Source organism: Carassius auratus, unplaced genomic scaffold (genome assembly GCF_003368295.1).
Source record: "Carassius auratus strain Wakin unplaced genomic scaffold, ASM336829v1 scaf_tig00019316, whole genome shotgun sequence".
Taxonomy (NCBI): domain Eukaryota; kingdom Metazoa; phylum Chordata; class Actinopteri; order Cypriniformes; family Cyprinidae; genus Carassius; species Carassius auratus.
The window spans coordinates 248,837-270,934 of record NW_020524947.1 but is presented as its reverse complement, the minus strand read 5'-3'; the positions used below and the strand labels follow the sequence as shown (position 1 = coordinate 270,934).

The window sequence follows — 22,098 nt, the reverse complement described above, 5'->3', positions numbered from 1 at the left end:
TCATACAATCATCGTATTGAACTTTATGGTGTTTTTTTAAGTGGTTAAAGAGGTTCGTTGTGTTGCTTTGTGGTGCCAAAACAACTTTATGGCACTCTTTGCATATGACCTGTTCTTGTTTTGTGTCACTTGCCTGAAACCCAAAATGTTTCCACACAATGGATGATGATCCGATTCTCGGGACAAGCCCCTCGGCCGCTCCCTCTGCTACGTTAGACATTTTTTCTTTGTTAAGATAGATTATAGCCTGCTATCTGTTGTGGTATTTTCCTCACGCTACTCTGTCTTCTGTCTGTGACTGTCAACATCTGGAAACTGACTGAGCTGCTGCGCGGTGCAGGGAACAACTCTGATTGGTGCATGGACGCACGTGATCAGACAGCGGCTTTACAGCGCGCTAGACTGGCTTAAAAAAAAAACCTTTAATACAAAGCGTGAATGAATGACGCATTTTAAATATCGCTCGATTACGCGAATTTGATCGTGGGAAGCCAAAATCGTGATCGTGATTAAAATTTGATTAATTTTGCAGCCCTAATATATATATATATATATATATATATATATATATATATATATATATATATATACACACACACACACACACACACACACATACATATACAGTACAGACCAAAAGTTTGAACACACCTTCTCATTCAAAGAGTTTTCTTTATTTTCATGACTATGACAATTGTAGAGTCACACTGAAGGCATCAAGGGCTATTTGACCAAGAAGGAGAGTGATTGGGTGCTGCGCCAGATGACCTGGCCTCCACAGTCACCGGACCTGAACCCAATCGAGATGGTTTAGGGGTGAGCTGGACCGCAGACACAAGGCAAAAGGGCCAACGAGTGCTAAGCATCTCTCGGGAACTCCTTCAAGACTGTTGGAAGACCATTTCAGGTGACTACCTCTTGAAGCTCATCAAGAAAATGCCAAGAGTGTGCAAAGCAGTAATCAAAGCAAAAGGTGGCTACTTTGAAGAACCTAGAATATGACATTTTCAGTTGTTTCACACTTTTATGTTATGTATATAATTCCATATATAATTCCACGTGTTAATTCATAGTTTTGGTGCCTTCAGTGTGAATCTACAATTTACATAGTCATGAAAAATAAAGAAAACTCTTTGAATGAGAGGGTGTGTCCAAACTTTTGGTCTGTACTGTATATATATTTACTTTTCCTGTGAACACAAAAAGCCTATTTTCTCTTAAACACTGTCTTAATCTGAAGGCATATATATATATATATTTATATAGTCACTTTCGTCACTATATATTTATTAGTGTTGGGCGATATGGTCATTTTTCTGTGAGATCGACAATACACAATCTTATCGTGCTTGGGTGGAGCAAGAGAGAAACTCTTTTTTTCTGGTGTTTTAAACCACGCAGGTGAGCGCGAGAGAGCCTATGGAATCACCAATAATTTAAAGGGGGGGTGAAATGCTATTTCATGCATACTGAGTTTTTTACTCTGTTAAAGAGTTGGATTCCCATGCTAAACATGGATAAAGTTTCAAAAATTAAGTTGTACTTTTGAAGGAGTATTTTTGTTCCCAAAATACTCCTTCCGGTTTGTCACAAGTTTCGGAAAGTTTTTTTTGAGTATGGCTCTGTGTGACGTTAGATGGAGTGGAATTACCTTATATGGGTCCTAGGGCACTTCTGCCGGAAGAGCGCGCGCTCCCGTAGAGCAGAGCACTGAGAGGCTGTGCACAGACAATCACTGATCAGAGCGAGAGCGTCGCGAAATGTCACAAAAGGAGTGTGTTTTTGGTTGCCAGGGCAAGACAACCCTGCACAGATAACCCAAAAAAAAACAGCATTAGGGGACCAGTGGATGGAGTTTATTTTTACAGAGCATCAACGGAGTTGTGCAAGTGTTTGTGTTTGTTCCCTGCGTTTCGAAGATGCTTGTTTTACAAACAAGGCCCAGTTTGATGACGGATTTGCGTATCGTTTATTTCTTAAGGATGATGCAATCCCAACGAAAAAGGGTCACGATCGTGTGTTGGAACCGCAAGCGGTGAGTAAAACTGCTTAAAATATCTCTGCCTCCTTGTTAGTGCGTCCCCTTCCATGCCAGAGACCCTGGTTCGAGCCCCGCTCGGAGCGAGTCGTTGCTGCTGCTGCTCTCGTTCAGTTTCAGCCTCGGGATCTGATTCTGGATCATAAATAAACGTCTGAATCTGACTGTAAGCCATGGTTTGTTTTGGATGATGGGTTTTCCCTCACGGTAATGTCACAGCTTCCACATCCTCTCAACGCAAAAGCCTATTCGCGCTCGTGATTCTTTAGCTCCGCCCACACGTCACGCCTCCAGCCGGTCGTGTTTTTCCGGGAAAAATCGGTACAGACTATCTTTCTTATGAATATAATAAAACTAAAGACTTTTTGAAGTTATGAAGGATGCATTACTACTCTAGATGTACTCAAGATTAACAAGATATTGAGTGAAAACGAGCATTTCACCTCCCCTTTAAAAAATATACTGAAACTAACGTTAAATATAAAAATACTGTATTTAAAACAGCTAAGCTCATATATATAGTCAGACACAACTGTCATATCACTCGTCCTGTGACAAATCTGCCGCATCTGCGCACGTAGGTTAATGTTCGGAAAAATCAATCAACGGTGAAAATTAGGGATGCACGATAATATCGGCACAACATCGGTATCGGCCGATAAAAGCTTAAAATGACCATTATCGGTATCGGCCGATATGAATATTTCTGCCGATGAGCCAAACCGATATTCTCCAAGTGAAATAATTGACCTGTTTTTCAGATGTGAATGTCTGTCTACATTTGTAAAATAATAAATTTATGGTAGAATCAGTACAGAAGAGATACATGGATTTCTCTTCAGTAAAATTAAAGTTTAAATATATCAGTATATATTTGTATATATATCGATATTGGTATCGGCATCGGCCAAAATTATTTAGAAAATATCGGCATATCGAATATCGGCCAAAATCCAATATCGTGCATCCCTAGTGAAAATCAATAGTTGATTTAATTTAAAGTCAGAAAAAAAAAATTTTTAAAGTTAAAGTTAATTAGAAGTATTGTCTCCAGCACGTGTGTTCAGATCAGGGTTGCTAGGTTTTCACAACAAATCCTGCCCTGATGCTTCTCAAAATAATTTTTCAGAATAAGACCGTACATACCTTTACTTTTACTCTCAATACCTTAAGATAATAATGTAAGGTAATACTTTTACTTAAAGGGTAGTTCAGACAAAAATGACAACAATTCGACAACAATTAACGGTGAGCTCCTTTGCTCACCCTTAAGTTGTTCCAGGTTTGTTATTTGAATTTTGGGGGTTTTAAACATATGGTATTTGTAGTTACTAAAAATGGTTTACTTAAGTATCTCAATATTTCTTCTAATTACGTTTTCATAGCGCTAAACAATTCCTCTTTTCCTTCTTTCTCTAAATCAGATTGGACCCCTGTATTGCAGGGGTCTCTGAGGAGGTGCTGGCCATTCACCAAGAGACTCACCTCTTGAAGACCCCAAAACACATGGAGGCAGCGCTGGAATCAAACTGATGTTGTTTTCCTGATGTTAATCCTAAACTATGCTGTAAATGATTGTAAAAAGTACTTTCAATTACAGAGCAATTTGTTTTAATGTGTAAAAAATATATTTAACGGATGAGAAAAAAAGTTTTGTGAAAAAAATGTACAAACTGCATTAAACTTATTAACAACTAGTGTTGTCATGGTACAAAAATTTCAGTATTCTGTACCGATACCAGTGAAAATCCACGGTTCTCGGTACCAAAAAAAATTAAAACTTTTTATCACTAAAAATAAAACCAATGCCATTCTTTAGACTTATTTACAATTGTGTTTAATATTTTTCTACAAGTTATATAATTATGAAAAACAGTAAACAAGTTTCACCCAAATTTAATTTGTCTTTTAATTAATGAAATTTAAACATTTTATTTTTGGTAAATAAAGGGGATTTACTACTAAAACTAAAACATGGAAGAAATATTTTGTGATTTATTTCTTTAAAAAAAATGAAGTTATGAATTTTTTCAACAGTAGTAGCAGTATCATATACATTTGACTAAATAATAGTAATATTTAGCAGCACAATGCCTTTATGTAAAAATGAACTTTTAATGAAAGCATATTTGTCATTTTAACTGAACTTAAGACTGGTGGTGATGCTTAAGATATTTTTGGTCATTGAGGGTTTCTGTAAAAAGAAAAAAAAAGTAATAGATCATATGAATTATTATTAAGATAATACTGCTAATAATTCTACTACCATACTAACAATATACAATGCACTATGAATTGATGAGCTGCTGGGTTCATGAATATTAATCATGTTGTATGCGTTTGGTCAAACTGATTTGCCGAAATCAAAACAGGGACGGTAATAGATAAATGCCAGCCAATGAAATTGCCATTTGCGCATTAGCTCCGCCCACTACTGGAAAAAACGGCATATCTTCTTTTTGTTCGAAAAATATGAATAATTCTAAATGAACTCCATTATTTTGACAGGAGAAGACAACAAAGAATATAGTTTACATGTAGCGTGTTGATTCAGCGTGGTAAGACTCTCGCTCTCTCTTTCTTCGCATGTGTGAGAAAGCGACAGTGAGTCGTGCGCCTTGACACAGAGTTTACAGAGCGTCAAATACAGGTGCGCTGTGCGTACATTGACATGAATAGAAAGGTTCAGATCACTTGATAGAGAGAGAACTCTGAAGATCAGATGCTGAAAATAATGCAAGCGTCACGTGCTTCAGTCTATGTAGTAAACAAACCCGCACGTCTCTGCCATTTGATCATTCAAAGACGCACAGAACATGCAGGATTCATATTTCAAACAACTTTTGCGGCTTAAACGGTTAGTTCACCCAGATAGCAAAATGATGTAATTAATAACTTACCCTCATGTTGTTTCAAACCCATAAGACCTCCGTTTATCTCCGGAACACAGTTTAAGATATTTTAGATTTAGTCCGAGAGCTCTCAGTCCCTCCAATGAAGCTGTGTGTACGGTATACTGTCCATGTCCAGAAAGTAGGGCTGGGCGATATATCGAATATTAGCGATAGTATCGGAATAATTTTGACGATGATATAAAATTTTAATATATCGGGAATATCGAATATTTCAAATTCAAGCATACTTTCTCAAAAGAACGCGCCGAATGTCCAAAAAGGAACATGTAACTGCTGACTGCTCTACGCCCCTCTACTACGAGAGTTTAAATCTCCGAATCAGAGCTCCACTGTTACAAGGATACATTTTCTGTCCTGTGTTTGCTTATATCTGGCAACAATGCGCACGTGCTCACTCCTCATTGCGGAAGAGCCGCCGCCGATAATCTGAAAACACTAACAAACTGGAATTGAGCAATCTAATGAAAGCGTCGTTCAGCCGGTCTGTGTTCTGTCGTGAAATCTCAACTGTATTGTTTGCATTTGTGATCCCAAAATAAATGCACTTACTCGACCGCTGAAGTTTGAATACAGAAACATAGGCTATGGCCAATTGGAATTACTATTGGGGAATTTCACTGATATGTTTAGCAGTTTCCATAATATAGACAGAGAGAATGCAAAAGTCTTTGGTATTCATTTATATATTTATATATAAGAAATAGCTATGTGCTTCAGCAACTAGCTCCCCATCTAAGAGGGTTTTTAATGTCAGTAGGAACATAGTTTCATGCCACAGAGCTTCTCTTAAAACCGCAGACAGTTGACAGACTTGTGTTCTTAGCTTAAAAACTTGTTAAAAATTTGTAAATAAAATACTTATCCCAGTTGCATAGTATAAATTGTGAATTGCATTCACTAAAAAGTTGACAGAATGCACTTTCTGTCCTTAATTTGCACTGCTTCAGTTACATATAGGCCTACATTTATTCATTTAATAAAAAGCAGTGATCTCTTGGTCTAGATTTTTTTAACTGCTTAAATAAGCTGTTTAATCTAAATTGTTTTTTTGTTTTTTATGGGCAAAAGAAAATCATGTTTTTTTATTATTTAAATGCAAATGCAAACATAGAGATATATATCGAATATCGTAAAAATTGACAATATCGAGATATCTTTTTTTTATATATATATCGCCCAGCCCTACCAGAAAGGTAAGAAAAACATAATCAAAGTAGTCCATGTGACATCAGAGGGTCGGTTAGAATTTTTTGAAGCATCGAAAATACATTTTGGTCCAAAAATAGCAAAAAAGATGACTTTATTCAGCATTGTCTTCTCTTCCGTGTCTGTTGTGAGAGAGAGTTCAAAACAAAGCTGTCTGGATATCCGGTTCGTGAACGAATCATTCAGTTCACCAAATCGAACTGAATCCTTTCAAACGGTTCGCATCTCTAATATGCATCAATCCACAAATTACTTAAGCTGTTCCCTTTTTTAATGTGGCTCACACTCCTTCTGAGTTAAAACAAACCAACATCCTGGAGTAATGCAGTAAACTGACTGAACTGCTGTGAAGAGAGAACTGAAGATGAACACCAAGCCGACCCAGATAAGAAGAACAGAGGAGCTGATGATACTGCGCATGTGTGATTCAGCGTGAAGCAAACCGACACACAGAGCGTCTGAACTGAACTGTTTCTATGATATATATATACACACACAGAGAGAGAGAGAAAAATGTCTACAAAAAAAATTATCCAGGGCTCAAAAATACCCAGAAAAAAAAGCTTTGTAAGCCTAATGTACCACAAACATTCATTAAAAATGAATGAAGAATAAACACCAACCTCCTTGTTCCTCGTGTTTTATTTCTGGTTCCTCGTGTTTTATTGTGCTGGTTTCTGGTTCCTCGTGTTTTATTTCTGTTTCCTCGTGTTTTATTGCCCAGGTTTCTGGTTCCTCTTGTTTTATTTCTGGTTCCTCGTGTTTTATTTCTGGTTCCTCGTGTTTTATTGTGCTGGTTTCTGGTTCACTCGTGTTCTCTTCTCTCTCCTCTTTCACAAACTCCATCTTCACAGCAGCAGATCTCAGTTCAGATGATAAACTCCTCCAGATATTCCTGCTCGCATCAAAACTCAGTCACGACTGTGAGGACGAGAATATTACAGGTACTTACTGAACTTATTCAAAAACTGTATTTTTCTCTTAGAAACTTGTCTAACAGTTTGTATTAAGGCAGCACACCGACATAACAACAACAGAGAGCGCGGTGAAACTGAACTTCTTCCTCTGAGGTTTAATTGTGTTTGTCAAACAAACGTGTGTGTTTAGCGCCTCCCGCTGGACTGGAGCGAAGCGACGAGAGGAAAAAAGACCCAAGTAGGGGTAACTGCAGCCTGGAGCAATGGGCGTGGCAAAAGGTTTCTCATTGGTGGAAAGAAAGGTAGGGGGCGTGGCAAAAGGTTTCGCGAAAACTGGCTGTTCTGCCTAAAGGCGAGCCATACTCTTAATCGCCTATCGATGAATAGAAAGCGATAAATTAAACACATAATCCTATAAAACCAATTGAAATTCATCCAATGTAAAAACAGCGTTAATGATGTAAATAATATTATTTTAAATTACTTTCGAAAGTACTTTAGAAACGGCTTACTGACGTCACCACCACCGCACTTTTAAGTCTTAGTTTATCAATAATCAAAAACAGATTACAATTATTTTTGAGAATACAAACGTTTCTAAACACAGTTTGTCGCACTTGCTGTTCTTAAATTAAAGTCATTTAAAGTCAGCATTATTTGTTAACATTAGTGAACTAACAAGAACAAACAACGTATAGCTGTAGGTTTATTAACTAACATAAATACCGTATCAAATGTATTGCTCATAGTTAATGTTAGTTAATAAATCAGTCAACAAGTGAAACTTTATTGTAAAGTGTTACACTAGAAAACCAGGTTTTGCCTGATAAAGAAAAATTAGTAAAAATGTAAAACTAATAAAAACTAATAAATAAAAAAAGAGTTTAGTAACCTTGTTTTAAGTCACATTAACCAATTAAGCAAACAGACACAGCTTTGTCCACTAAAACATTTATTTAGCTTTCAGTTTCAGTCACCAATTCAAGTAAAAAGATAGATAGATAGATACCCAGATAGCAAACTGACATAGAATCAACGTAGAATCTACGTTTCTCGCGGCGTCGAAACGACGTTGATCTCCGACGTCGATCCAACATCGTTTTGCTCATCGGGTTAACGCTGATCCGACGTCAGGCGCGCCATTCAAAACTAACGGAAAATCGACGCAATTGGTTGTCTTACCTAACGTTGAATCGACGTCGATTTCCAGTTAGTTGAAACGACGTCAGAGAATCAATACGTTTTCAACATAAAATCGATCTAATTGGTTTGCTTACCTAACGTTGAAACGACGTTTATTTCATTTGGGTAAAACTACTTTACTATTAACATTTTCTGCTTGTTTTAAAAATCTCACTCCTTACTACTAAATAAATGAGCCTGTATAAGTTAAACTTTATTAAACACATCACATTCAGTCACAATTTCTTCATTATTTATACAATACAGTTTATACACAGTGACAAATACATGTGTAGAGCACAACCCATCTAAGTCTTGCAAATAAAATGCTTTTACACAAATACACACACAAATAGGTATAAAGTATATTATGTGCTAATATAAATTGTGTCAAGTAACAAATTAAAAGCTATATTCACTGAATAAAAAATAAAAAAAAGACCAAATGTCTTTGACTTATTTTCAGTGGGTCACAAAAGAAGATGCAAGGCAGAACCTTACAAACTGACAGCCTCAGTCACAGTTCACTATCATTGCTTTTCTAAAAATATTATATATCTACACATATAAAAAAATAATGGTGACTGAGGCTGTCAGTCTTTGCTTTTGTGTTACACAAAATAAAAGACATATGAGTGAGATGATGATTTATAAAGAAGACAGAGGTACATAGTAGATCAATCAGTTTTCATTTGCAATCAAAACTAGAGTTGTTTTTAATATCAGGGATGTGACCTTATTAGTTCAGGTTTGATTGTGTAGACCACAATTGCACTCTAAAAACGGCTGGGTTATTTTTTAACCCAAAATGCTGGGTTGAGTCTGTTGGGTCATTTTGTTGGGTTATTTTATTTCTTTTTAAACACTATTGGGTAGTTTCAATTCACCAGGAGTTGGGTTAAACATGCTGGGTTGCGTCGCTGGGTTGTTTCAGGCCAGCGCTGGGTTATTTAACGCGCCTTAAAGATGTTTAAATCGCTCCCCAACTGTCATTTTGGAAGAACAACGGGGCAAAGCCACGGCTTTCAACTGTTTTAAGGTAAGTTTATTTAATTTTTTCATTAATAATTATTTTCAATTGGCAGAATTATAACTTTTTTGTGGCTACAATACTGTTAAACGTCTACAGGCCAACATTATTTACGTTAAATGATGAACTGTTTACCTCAAACGGCCAACCTACGTTACGTGACTCGCATAATCGTGTTAAGGTATCTGAGACGACAGATTAATAGTTTTATTAAGTTTCAGACAGTGACGGATGGCTGAAATATGCGAATACCTGTGAAAATAGAGGAAAAAGTTGTTTCGCTTGTCAAAAAATCCTATTGGAATTTCACTTTGTCCTATTGGATCCTACTGGATTCTTAAAATCCTATTGGACATTCTGATTGATTTTAATGGAATTTCACTTTGTCCTATTGGATCCTACTGGATTCTTAAAATCCTATTGGACGTTCTAATTGATTTTAATGGAATATAACTTTGTCCTATTGGATCCTACTGGATTCTTAAAATCCTATTGGACATTCTGATTGATTTTAATGTAATTTCACTTTGTCCTATTGGATCTTACTGGATTCTTAGAATCCTATTGGACATTCTGATTCATTTTAATGGAATTTCACTTTGTCCTGTAGGATCTTATTTGATTCTGTTAATTACTTTTTAAGAGTAACTTAACTTTTTTAGAGTAGCACTGTGTGTGTGTGTGTGTGTGTGTGTGTGTGTGTGTGTGTGTATTTGTAACCCATAAAAATGCAGCCTACATATACACAAATATATATATATATATATATATATTAGAGCCCGACCGATATATCGGCCGGCCGATATTATCGGCCGATATGAGCTAATTGCATTTAAATCGGCATCGGCGTTTATAACGGCCGATGAAACATGAGAAACAGTCTCATATTCTTCACTCATGTTATGAGTGTTGCATAGTTTGCCCACCAGAGGGCGGTCTGCAGCTCCAGAGTTGCAACAGCGCCAGAAATCCACAAAGAAGAAAGCGATCAGCCAAGCCACCCAGGTGAGTCTGTTGTTCGTCATGTGAAATGATTGTAGATTTAGTTCATACACTGTATATAAAAACGGTGTGGTAGTTCTAGTTAACGGTCCTATCATTATCACTTCTAAATATTCTGTAACATCACTTACAGCCGCTAATGCATTGCTATATTAGATTAGCCACAAAGCTAATACCATGTTTATCAGTGGAAGAGCGCGAACGTTAATAAGAGGTCGAACTATAAAGTTAGCGTTTAGTGCTTATTCTATTGCGGTGTGTTTCCCACATAATGACCGCGTAATGGGCCTTTCACACAGGACGCGGTATGCACAGCGCTTGGCCGCTGGGTTTAGCGTTGCCCTTCAGATACAACGCGATTTGCCCTGCTCTGCGCTATGGCGTAGGCGGAGTTTTAAAAACTTTTAGCGGGAGCTCTTTCATAGTCTGTTGTTCCTCTTTTCGGTCAGCAGCAAACATGTATCTGTCCCGTTGTAAGAAGCGAGCGATAGCGCTAGTCCTGCTGATGAGAATTAAGAGAGATTCAAGGAAGAAGAGGCTACCCTCAGGCCCAGGGAACAATTTGGTGAATTCAGGCTGGTTACGTTACTCTAACGCTAATATAGCTTCCTTTTTAGCAGGCCCCTTAAATGCTTGCTATTAACTTGTTTGAAGGTGGTTCTTCTCAAAATTGACAGCGGTGTGTTCATGGCACTAACGTTAACCATTTTGATTCAGACTGCACAAAGAGAAGAGGAGAAGATATACGGGTCCGTTGTGAATGTGTCTGTGAGAGCAAATATAGTGTAGTTACAGTAACTACAGTAGGTGAGTCAGAAATGATTAAATCAGAGGGGACATGTAAATAAATGTGAGCTGAACAAGCGCTTTTTTCTTTTCTTTTTTTTTCTTACATATTGTTTCAAAGCAGCTTTACAGACATAACAGGAAAATGTTGAAATAATATTGTTAAATATAAGGAGGTTAATACCTATTGCTTGACAAATAAAAAAATATATATATATTTCTCATTTTTGCCTATGTAGGAGATCCCTGTTTATTATTATTATAATTCTAATGATGACATGAGTAATGATACATGGTGATATTATTAATACACATGCTTATTCTTTCCCTGTCTCTTTCTGCCCTACAGATGGCTGAAAAAGGTGAATGATGTAGCAGCAAAAGTGTGGGACTACTTCTGCAAATACTTTAACTTTAACTTTAGTATTATAATTTATTTACAGTACACACACAGACTGTTAAAATCAGCTTCAACTGGAAGAAAGTAAAAGTGTTAAATGTTTAAAATCAGACTGTTTTTTGATCGTTAAAAAATATATACTTTTGATGTGCAATTGTTTAGTGATTGAGACCGTAATCTAAGGCTTTTTTTTACATAAATCCCTTCTGGAAAATGGTTTATACAGCCCACATACATAGAACAGGCAGATATTTTGCCATTGAATGTTATGTAAGTGCAGCTTATAGGAAATGGGTCTAATATCCAGTTTATTTTCAAAATCAAAATATCGGCTTATAAATCGGCTCTTTTCGAGTTAATATCGGCATCGGCCCCCAAAAATCCATATCGGTCGGGCTCTAATATATATATATAAATAGTAGTGGAAGTTTCAATCAGTTTAAAATAAATAACATTAAACTTTATGGCTTCTTCTATTGAACAAGCTGTTGTGCCGTTATTGGTCGAGGTAGGGCATCTGGTAGGTGCTCACAAAGAACGGTATTTGGAGAATTAGGAGATCGTGGGATTGGATACTGATCCTTACCTTTTTCCTCCGTTTTCACGGACCTCATTAAATCGCCAAATCTACCCGACTTCATTCCACACAATCTGTACCACTATGTGGTAAATGGGGTTGGTGTTGATATCAAAGCTTTTAAAAGTCTGGATGCTTACCAGTTCTTTGTAACGTAACGTAACCTGTTTTTAGAGGACCTGCTCGTTCGTGGCTACCCACTTAAGTTACCGTTGTTCATTGGGTGTGCCAATGGAACTTTCTAATGCAGTTGATCTATAACGTTTTATACCAAGTACCACCTCAGAAAATATTTGGCTGTTCAAGTACCACCACAATGACCAATATTAAAATTACAGTAGCGTAGTAGGCCTAACTATTCAGCTAACGTTACTGCTCTGCACAGTTAAAAAACGATGCAGTTTTATTCCTAATAAGAATATTTATTGTTGTCAGCTACTTTAACATTGTAAATACACAGTTTGACCATTATCAAACTGTAGTAAAAAAACATAAAAAAAAAAATTTTATTACACGAACGAACACGAACTCGTACTCGTTTGGCTTGCGGTCCGTCCTACAGCAAAGCTCTTCTGCCGTCCGTCATGGCATTCACAATTCGTGCGAGTAGAGGGTGACGTCACGTGCAAAGGGTCTATACTGTTGTTCTCTTATTTGTAGAATAGGGTTTGTGCACCTCAGAATATGAAATGGTGTAACTGTTGTGTTGTGTTTGCTGGAGAGAATTAGTTAAAAAGAAACATTGTTAGTACTAAAAAAAATTATCTGTGACTTACAATTTACAAATATGAATGTGTGACTATTCATTACAACATTTCCACTGTCACAGGTGCTCAGGTTTCCTATAATAATACCTTCACAGAACATAATAGTAGTAGTAGTAGTAGTAGTAGTCAGCTATCCATGCAAAGAAGTCAGTGTGGTGTACTGTAGGTACAGCTGTCCAGGCCAACATCTGATGTGCTGATCTCTTCAACGGTCATCACAAACCTGCAAAAAAAAACAAAATGCATCATACATTACCAATATAACAGGGCTGTACAATCCTGTTCCTGGAGATCTACCTACCTGCAGAATTCAGATCTGACCCTGATCCAACACACACGTCTGTAACTGTTAACTGCTTTCACTGATGTGCTGTGAAGTAGATTTGCTGAGAGTTCCTCCCTGAAAGTACATTGATAACACAATGAAACTGTATTTTCGTAGAGGATCGTTTAATAAAGTGACAATATTACTGTAACGGCATCAGAAAGGGGGAAGCGGGAACCGGCGGACAATCAAACATAGCTTTAATAATAAAATAAAGACAAAACATCGTGCCAGCCCCTTGCAGACGACTGTCATGCACAAACACAAAATAAAGTCCAGGCCTGGTCCTCTCTCGTCCTTCACTGTCGTCGCTCCTCTTTTGTATCCCTCCCATCTCCTCCGTGGGACTCGAGACTGGTGAGTGGAGCAGGTGTCCCTCATTTCTAGGGTTGGGTATCATTTGAATTTTATCGATTTCGATTCCGATTCTGCTTAATGATTCCGATTCTTATCGATTCCTAGTTTAGATTCCAATAAGATAAAAAATCCAAGTCAAACATTTATATGTCAAACATGTATTCTATTTTTTACAATGTATTCTGTTGCAGCTGAATAACATGAGCAAAAATCAGCAGCCTACAAAAAACTGCAAGAGGAATTTTGCCTGTGCGTTAAAAAAAATACCATAGCAAAAACAACTAGATTATTATACATTTCAAATATTAAAGTGTTAAAGTCAAGTAAACAGTCAGTAATAAGATATGAACAAACAAATTAATATGCAATATCATAAATAAATACAACTAAACAAAATTCCGGGTACAGACACTGTAATTAAAAATTAAAAAACACCTCATTGTCTTATTTTTATAAATAAAATAAAGATTAATCAATTAAAGTTATTAAATATATTCAGTCAAGATCAGTGAATGTTTTTCTTTTGTTCTTTGATTAACATTAATGACAGGCAACACCATTATTAGGCTGTCTCTTTAAGCAAAAACACTGTACATGTGTGTTTTCTTTCTCATCTGTTCATCGGTTTACGTTCACGTAAGACAAAAACGGTTGTGTTTATGGTGATATACTGATGTAGTTTTCTGTATATTGGTCGACAAATATGAAAGAAGTCAGTTTCGACTCTGAACAACCTTTTCTACAGTGGAAATACACGGAACAGTCCAAGAACGGACACAAACCGGGAACCAGTAGTGGAACCGCTGCTCTCTGTGCACACACATGCTTGCGCTTCATGCACGCTATACACAAACAGGGCGCAAATTATTTCCGTTCCTGCACTTAATCGTTTTTAATCAAATTGGAATTCGAACGCTGGAATCGTTAAGCAGAATCGGAATGCACGCGTCTTATCGAATACTCGGTTCTTAGAAATTTGGAACCGGTTCTAAAATGGAGCCGGTTTTCGATACCCATCCCTACTCATTTCCCAATCACTCCACCGGCCTCGCTCCATTCCCAAGGCTCTCGGCCCCACCCCATTCATCACAATTACTTTTTTAATGATCTCAGTAATAACATTGTTAAATAAAATTAGCATTGCTAACAGGCGAGTGCTTATGAGAAAGGCGTGCAACAGCTTTTTATGTTCATTTACAGTCATTTACATTTGTATCATAAATACATAGGAGTACAAGCAGAAAATGTAGAAGCACACCTTAAATCACCCTGAAAACTTACCTTTTAGGGCAATGATTACAATATAAGGATTATTTAGCAGCTTTGCATGTTCATCTATAGTTTCCATCATCTGAAATCTTTGTGAGGTCTGGCATCTTCTGAAGTCTCCACACGCAAGGCTGGAGAAACAGGAAAACAAAAGGAGAAAGATTAGCATAGCTGTTCATATTTCAAACTAAATATTTATTTCATCACATTTAACAGAAGTGAAACATGAGATGTTTTCTTTGTGAATACATGTTAAAATGTCATTGAATGTTCACAGTGAGCTTGATTGACAGGTGATCTGACCTATCATAACGCCAATACTGCTATCTTGCCTGACAATATATATAATGTGCATCTAAGAGCCTTTCTTTTTCTCAAAAATCGGTCATGCACCTGATAATCAGGTGCGCCTTATGTGTACACTGAGTTCCAAAATCTGTAAAAATTTTGTTGTGCGACTTTGGTAAGCACTCCCTTTACCTGACTGTTGGACCATTTCCCGCTGACACAGGGACGTAATACGTACACTACGTACGCTGGCAGCGATCAACCACGATGAGAGGGAACCCTGCATGTTTGATGAAGAAAGCTGTTCAAAAGCTGTTGCCCAGCTGTTCAATTCAGACACAGAAGATGAGGACTCTGATGGATCTGTGGGAGAAGACTGATTAAAACATAATGTGAGTGTATTGTTAAATAGTAGAATAAAGTTCAACTAAACTCACTGTTTTGAGACTGTGCCTTATAATCCGGTGTGCCATATGGTGCAGAAAATACAGTAGACAGGAGAGTAGATTAACTTCAGTGGACTTAAAACTTGAAAAATGTTGTATAAAGCTGTGTGACATCTTTTATTTTGTGCTTCAATTAAATATGAATCAATCGGGTTCATGTGTGCTGCTTGAACTGAGCCACTACAGCGATCTGTAACACATTAAATCAGCACAAAACACTATTTATTGTTTGAATTTCTAAAAAAAAAAAAAAGGGACCAAATTTAAAAACTGAAAACTTGTTTCATACCAGAAGTGACCTTCTCTGTATTCCTCTGTCAGTGTGTTGTCAGTTTCCTCTTTGGTCCACGATGTATTTTTTGCTGTGTGAGAACAAGGTGTGTACTGTGTGAGCAGCATGGCGTGTCAGACATAGCAACAGTATTTAAGGAGGGACGGTTGTTTTGCGAAGGGTCAGTTGATTGCTACGATCAAAGCTGATTTTTCAGCATCATTACTTCAGTCTTTAGCGTCATATGAACCTCCAGAAATCATTATAATATGCTGCTCTTTGCCAAAGAAACACTTCTGATAAATATGAATGTAAAAAAAAAACAGCGCTGTTTTATATTTTTGTGTAAACCGTTTATAACAGCATAGAGTTTATTTATTTATTTTAAAGCTTGATTGTTATATAGACCCCAGACTTCTAAATGGTAATGTAGACTACATTTTTAAAAATAAATTCATATTTTTATTCAGCAAGGGCACATTAAATTAATCAAAAGTTAGTGTCAAGAAGAATTTTCTATTTAGCAAAGAATTCTCTCTCTCTCTCTCTCTCTACATATATATATTCATATATTGAGCAGCACAACTGTTTTCAACATTGTTAATAATCAGAAATGTTTCTTAAGCAGTAAATCATCATATTAGAATGATTTCTGAAGACTGGAGGAATGATGCTGAAAATACAGCTGCACAGCACAGAAATATATTACATTTCACCAAAAACTGCTATTTTAAATTGTAATATTATTTCAGAAATTGGGAAGGATAGTATTAGTGTATGTTTGGGGTAAACCTGCTAGTCATATGGATCTGTGTGCCTTGGAGATGTTGTTGGACAGGTTTGCTCATCATGGGATGCAGAAGATCATCAAACACTAGAAGAATCTAGAAATATAACAAGCAATCTGTCACAGAGCCAACAATATTCAGTATACAATGACAGTTTTATCACAAGAAACCAAGTTACTAGAAATGTAGAAAAGAGAAAGAATATGTATTTAATAAATATCCTGAACAGTTTTTATCAATATTTGTCAATCATTAAACGAGATCAAAATGCGTTTGAACTGTGACGCTGATGTAATGACGTCGCTGATTAACGGTAACGTTAGTGTATATTTAGGTTAAATAAAAAAGCCTATTTTCAATCATCCATTGAAAAATGACCAGAAAATATTTTACAGAACTGTCAATGCCTATCATCTACACATAAATGTGTTATTAAAATCCCAAACTCTACATAAAAGCTCAGTCTATGGAGTTAGCATAAGTTACCTCCTCTGATAACGGTTAAGATGCTCACGGACTTGTTCGAAAACCATTTCTATGAAGTAAATTCAACAGATGCTGGTCAAATACAAGCAAAAGAGATGTCAGGAACAGTGGCATATGATATTTATGCAATTTTAATTCACTAAACTTACCGAAATCAGTGAAAACAGCAGCGAGACACTGAGCGTGCAGCTCGCCAGTGTTGTCGATCGCCCGTTTCCATGGCAACTCCCTCCGCTCCAGTGTTTGAATCTGAATGAACGCGCTCCAATGTTCAGCGCGCACTCCTTAAAACACGCAGAATTTACAGAAACACTCAACCCCCGATTACCTCATTACAAAATCGGCTTGTGTGTGTGTATAATGTGAGACCAAATAGTTGACTTGAACCTCTAACGCTGGCACTAAAATTTCCACTTCAGACTTTAAGTAACTTAGCATATTCAGTGGCAGACGGACAACCCACGAGGCTATATAAAATAATGAATACAAATACATTTAGTTACTCTTTTTCTTTCTGTGAGAGTGCTGTGTCGGTTGATGAGTCAACGTGATTTCGACGTTGAATCGATGCTTTATTTTCCACTAAATAACGTTCTGATGTTCCGACCAAATAGTGAACGTTGATTCAACATCGAAATTTGATCGACGACCGATACTGACCTTTACAACCAAAAATCAACGTTGAATCAACGTCTGCTTGCTATCTGGGTAATTAAACCACTCATTCATTCATTCATTCATTCATTCTGTAGTAGCAGTCCATAGAACAGAATCCAGCAAACTCTTTGTCTGAATAGAAAGCTGTGAAGATGTCCTTCTTTCCTAGCAGTATCTACAGCCATCACACATCTGCTGAGCTCCAGCTCCACTCTGTATGTCTTCCTCACATCTGGACTGACAGACTTCCAGTCAACCATACCTACACAAGAGAAAAACAAATGTTGAGTGATTCAAACAAGAAGTAACCAATAAGTAGAATAAAATATTCAATAAAAAAAGAAGTGCAAGTGTCTGAGAGTGCAAGTCTGCAGCCAGACCCTTCTCCATTATATTATAATACAACTGTACTACTGACTCTTCACTGAGTTCCAAAAGTACATATGCTTCGTGTGCATGGTTTCTAAAAGAATGGAATGGAATCACAAAAAGTTGATTGCCACTCATCTATACCACAGGTTATACTAATATTTACACTTATTCATTTAGCAGATGCTTTTATCCAAATAGACTTACAGTAGGTGGCCAGCCTTTCTGGGGCTTACCGCCGCGGCAGTACTGCGGTGGTAACTGTAATTCAGTCGCGTGTTAAAATCATTCGCGAAACTACCGCCAGGTGGCGCAAAGGGACGGATTGCGAAATGAATGTAACTGTAAAATGAGATAAAAGAAGGAAGTAAAACAACAATAACATTATGATATAACATTGTAACATTTAAAAAAAAACTGTTTTTTTTTTTACAATTTGTTAATTTTTAAAATGTAGGAAAGTCTTAGACTACAGTCTACTAAACAAAAATTTAAAGAAGACCTTAACACAAAGGATCATATGCATGCTATTTTTATTAAACAGTAAATAATATTAAGGCCTATATATATATATATATATATATATATATATATATATATATATATATATATATATATATATATATATAAGCTAAAGGTTTTAATTTCATTTTCATTTCGATTCATTCTTGGTTTCAAAAAATTTTCAGGTTCCATATGCAGAGCAAAATGGGAACGGTCTAGCATTTAGCAATAATTAGTATTAACTCTGTTATTATTCTTGATTTTTCAAACTACCAGCATTTTTGAATTATGCCTTATGTGTGACCAAAAATTAAGTACTATTTGTTTCAGCTGATCGTGCTGGTGCCTCCCGCACATAATGGAAACAGAAGTCGTTCACCAGACATTCGGCGTGAGCACTTTGACATATTGTTAATTATGATTTTTTTTTTCATCAATACTGAAACGCACAGTATTTGCGCATCAAATTTGCGCATCAGAATGGACAAATTTGTTTTTTACGGGAGAAAAAAAAAGAAATTCAAAAAATGCCAGCGAATGAACATGTACAAACTGTCAATAGTCGCAGTATCAGTATTGAAGGAGAAGTGCTGGATTTTTTTTTTTTTTGCCCTGCAACTCACTTGAAGAAGTTCAGATAAATGGAAACACCATACACTATGTAAAAATCAAGAGAGAACTTCATATTATTAAATTCAAAAGTGCTTTCCATATTTGGGTCAAAATAGGCTACATTTGTAAGCGCACATTTTCTGAAATGTTGCGCGTCAGGTCATGCAAGCCTGCATCTTAAACCCTCTGTCAAACTTTCTGCGTCCGCGAGTCCGCTATGGACCGCTAGGTAGGCGTGATGTAAAAATCGTCATTGGAGAGTGTGTGCAGTGGCTCTAGCAGACGACCGCGTGGACAGGTGCACCTGGTCAGTAGGCTTCAAAAACAAAATTGCACATGTGCAGCCATCTGCAATCTCATGGCGGAGCAGCCATCCTGGGTATGCAGTAGTAACCGAGTGTGACGCTCACTCCCAAGTCACGTGACATGAAATGCACTTGGAAAACAGTAACTTTGGAATATAATATTTAGAACAGCGTTTAAAAAGCTCTTTAGTCGTTACCAATACAATGTAGTAAAATTTATGGAAATAAAATTTATTAAACTAATAGATTAGTTAGTAAGAGATAAGTGACATTAACCTCAACAATGGGCAGCATGAGGCGTGAGAGTACCGCGGTACGCCACGAGAGTTCCACGATTCGTATCGTGGGTTGTGTATCGCGATCTTTCGGTTCGGTTTGTGATATCGTTACACCCCTAATAATTATATTACTTGTAGAAAAACTTTAAACACATTTGTAAATAAGTATAAAGAATGGCATTGGTTTTATTTTTAGTTATAAAAAGTGCAGGTTTTTTTTATTAGCATATTTTTGGTTTTTGCTTTGGTACCGAAATTGGTACCGAGAATCGTGGATTTTCACTGGTATTGGTACTGAATACTGAAATTTTGGTACCGTGACAACACTAATTTTGGAACTGATGTGTGAATGGTGTCTTGCTGGTAAAAAGTTGTAGCGCCATTTCTTGTGTGAATAGCACATTTGTGTATTTACTGGTGAAGTTGTTCTGGTAGTTTAAAGAAATTTACTGGGATTACTGGAAGCCTTTTGACAATGGCACGTCTACTACTGGAGAGTGTCTTTCACTTGGATGGATGTTGTGAATGGTTTTTCTTTACAATGGAAAGGATCATGTGATCATTTACCACTGTTATTAGAATGTACCAAACTTTTTTCATTCATTCATTCATTTATTTATTTATAATGGGACCATGCACAATTTTTAACATAAAATTCACATTTCATGCATTGAACCGGATTAAGCCAAAGGCTAATTTTCGTCCGTAGTCCCCGGGCAGGTCAACACTTACAAAACACAAAAAATACCTATACGTTAAAATACAATAGATAGATACACACATACTGTCAAGGCCATAAATGGCTGTAAAACAACTAAATCAGTCAGTCAATTTATCTACAACAGTCTTAGTGGTTACATAGTTGGTTTGATTTTAAAAAAGATTTTAACTTAAATTTAAAAAGACCATCAGTTTTACACCCTTTTATGTCCTCTGGTAGGGCATTCCACTGATTAGTGGCTTTCACTGTAAAAGATGATAGTCCAAATGCAGAACGACGAAAGGGAACTACACAATTACTCATATGCGATAGTCTGGTTGATCTCACAAACGTTTCACAGCGAGGATGAATAAAGTCACGTAATACAGAAGGAGCCAGACCGTTTAAAATTTTGTGAACCATACACATGCTTGAATAAAGTCTAAAATTGTCAAATTTTAAAAAATTATACGCCTCTATGATCCTAGAATGAAAATGGTTAAGTTTTTTATCTAAAATTTTTAACGTCTGTTCTTTTGATGTGGCCACTCCTAAAGTGCCTGCTATCTCTGATTGATTTGTTCGAGTTGCATTGAGAGCTCCTTTGAATGCATGATGTGTCACAGTTCGCAGGTCTGTGAAATCCTGTTCTGTTGTTTTGTGTGTGTGAGCCTTGCTGTCACGTGTGTTGCTGGGCAACTCGCAAGTGCTGATTAGTGATCAGCCCCAGCTGCGGCTCGTCAGCACTGCTATTTTATGCCTCTGTGTTTGTTCGTTCATTGTCAGATTGTTCTGTTGGCTCATGCTGTGTTCCTTGCAGTTCTCTGCTTTTCGTCTCCTGGGTTCCAGTCGCTAGGGTTTGGAGTGGATGTTTATTTCATCTTGGAGTTCCTGCCTCTGTTCCTAGTAGATGTTTATCTGTCCATGTGTTCCTCATTGGATTGCATTCGGAGATCTGCCCATTGTAGTCCCTGTGCTGCCAAGGACCAGCTGCACCAAGACTTTCCTGACCAATCACATTGTACATTATCTCTGAGAGTTTTGTCCTAATTAAAGGAATTATTCACTTGCAATTGAATCTCGAGTTACCTGTCCTGATATAATAATCTGATCAGGATGGATTCACTAAGTGGTGAGTGGAGAAACATGATTGCTAATAACAATGCTCGTATGGATCAACAGGATGATGGCTGCGGGTCATGCGGTGCAAGCCTTGGTGGCACAGGTGTCAGAGGTTACTGCCCAGCTCCAATGTTTAAGATCTGACATCAATGGAGCGCCCACTGTGCCTACCCTGCTGTCTGTTTCCTCTTCCGCGGGGTGACTGGATCATCACATCGAGCCTCATCATCCACCTCCTCAGTATGCTGGTAAGCCACATTTATGCTGAGGTTTTGTGATTAAGGGGGCTTTCACACTGGCAGGTTAGTGCGGAACGGGGCACGGTTTGCATTAAAAATCGCTAATTTGAAAAATGTCATCGGACCTTGGTGCGCACTGGGGTACTGAACCCGAGACTACCTGGAGAAGGTGGTCTGAGTTCGGTTGCTCCCGAACTGTGGCACGGTTCGCGTGAATGTGCATGCAACACAGACACTTGTTCAGGAAGTAAAGTATGCCCAT

At 37.2% G+C, this 22,098-nt stretch overlaps 1 protein-coding gene and 2 long non-coding RNA genes across 3 annotated transcripts in view; 1 reads left to right on the top strand and 2 right to left on the bottom strand.

Annotated features, from left to right (window-relative positions):
• LOC113076213 (zinc finger protein 271-like) overlaps positions 1-22,098 on the top strand; it is a 197,861-nt gene that overhangs the window by 62,198 nt on the left and 113,565 nt on the right. The gene's annotated exons all lie outside the window — the stretch shown is intronic.
• Positions 13,109-15,987, bottom strand: LOC113076219 (uncharacterized). Its single transcript, XR_003281141.1, has 4 exons — positions 15,795-15,987; positions 15,252-15,435; positions 14,784-14,902; positions 13,109-13,220 (listed from the first exon to the last, which is right to left on the bottom strand). It is a non-coding gene; the product is annotated as an uncharacterized LOC113076219 (long non-coding RNA).
• On the bottom strand, positions 16,569-17,219 carry LOC113076220 (uncharacterized). The gene is made up of 2 exons (XR_003281142.1): positions 17,051-17,219; positions 16,569-16,660 (listed from the first exon to the last, which is right to left on the bottom strand). It is a non-coding gene; the product is annotated as an uncharacterized LOC113076220 (long non-coding RNA).